The following is a 1,409-nucleotide window of genomic DNA, read 5'->3' on the forward strand; positions in this document are numbered from 1 at the left end:
CTTCGGTCTCCTTGTGAATGTTAGAAAAGGGAAGACTTCCCTGGTGGCGCAGCGGTTAAGAATCCGCCTGCCAGTGCAGGGGACACGGGTTCGATCCCTGGTCTGGGAAGATACCACATGCCGCGGAGCGACTAAGCCCATGAGCCACAACTACTGAGCCCACGTGCCTAGAGCCCGTGCTCCGCAACAAGAGAAGCCACTGCGATGAGAAGCCCGCGCACCGCGGCGAAGAGCAGCCCCCACTCGCCGCAACTAGAGAAAGCCCGCCTGCAGCAACAAAGACCCAACACGGCCAAAAACTAAAATAATTAAGAAAAAAAAAAGGGAGAGGACCCCTAGAAGGCAGCCAGGGGTCTTGTATTATAATTTTTGCCTTATGCCCAGAAGGAAGGAGGCTGGGCTCCCTCCCTGGGGGAAAGAGTAGGAGTGACCAGTAGCTGCAACGTGGCCTCCCTCTTTCATTGACTGTCCATGGAAAGGCCACTCAGCCTGGCCCAGTGCTGTGGCGGAGGGCGGGTCGTCACACAGTCCCTGCCGTGTGGTCCTCAGCCTGGCAGGCAGGCCTAGTGAATGGAAACAGCCCAGTGTGGGAAGTACAGGCATCAAGGGCACAGTGACGAGAGATTGACTCAGGTGGGGATGAGGGTTGCTGACACTTCAGAGAAGAAAACATTTGAAGTGGGTCTCAAAGGGTAATCTCCAAACTCCACTGCAAGTGACAAACCCAATTCAAACTGGCTTAAACAGAAAAGGACGTTTATTAGCATTAGCAGCTTAACAGTTCCAGGGTAGGGCTCCTTCCAGGCACTCACTATCAGGAATGTGTCTGGAACCATCTTGGCTCAGCCTTCCTGGGTGGTGGCTCCATTCTCAGGCAGGTTCTCCACTCATGTGGTGGCGGCAGCAGCTACGGGCAGCTCCAGGCTTGCATTCTGTAATTCAGCATCGGAAGCAGAAAAAGAAAGTGCCTCTTTCCCAGTGATTCCAAAGCCTCAGCTGATTCTCAGTGGAGCAGCTTGAATGAGGTTGAATGAGGTGCTCTTCCCTGACCCGGTCCGTGTAGTGAGGGAGAAGAGCTCATTCTGATATATGCCTGCCGGGCCTGGGTCATGTGCCTGCTCCCCCCCCCAGGCAGAAGCAGGAACCACACCTGATTGCAAGGACCAAGACTGCGAACAGGTGATTTCCCCCCAAATCAGAGTGCTGCCTGCAGAAGAAAGGGAGTAAGTGTTGCAAGCTGCAACCACAGAGCTCCTCGGCAGGCTAAGAGTTTTCCCAAAAGAGAAGGGCCTTGTAGGTAGAAGGAATGGCAGGTGCAAGGCTTAAAGGCAGGGAGAGGTTTAGTTTGGAGTCAGGCTACCTGCCAAGGGGTTTAGATTCATCACCTAGGACAGAAGTTCCCAAAGAGC

The sequence above is a fragment of the Delphinapterus leucas genome, chromosome 19, assembly GCF_059928025.1.
Source record: "Delphinapterus leucas isolate spDelLeu-1000000601 "Yukka" chromosome 19, BTC_Dleu_Yukka2, whole genome shotgun sequence".
Lineage (NCBI taxonomy): Eukaryota > Metazoa > Chordata > Mammalia > Artiodactyla > Monodontidae > Delphinapterus > Delphinapterus leucas.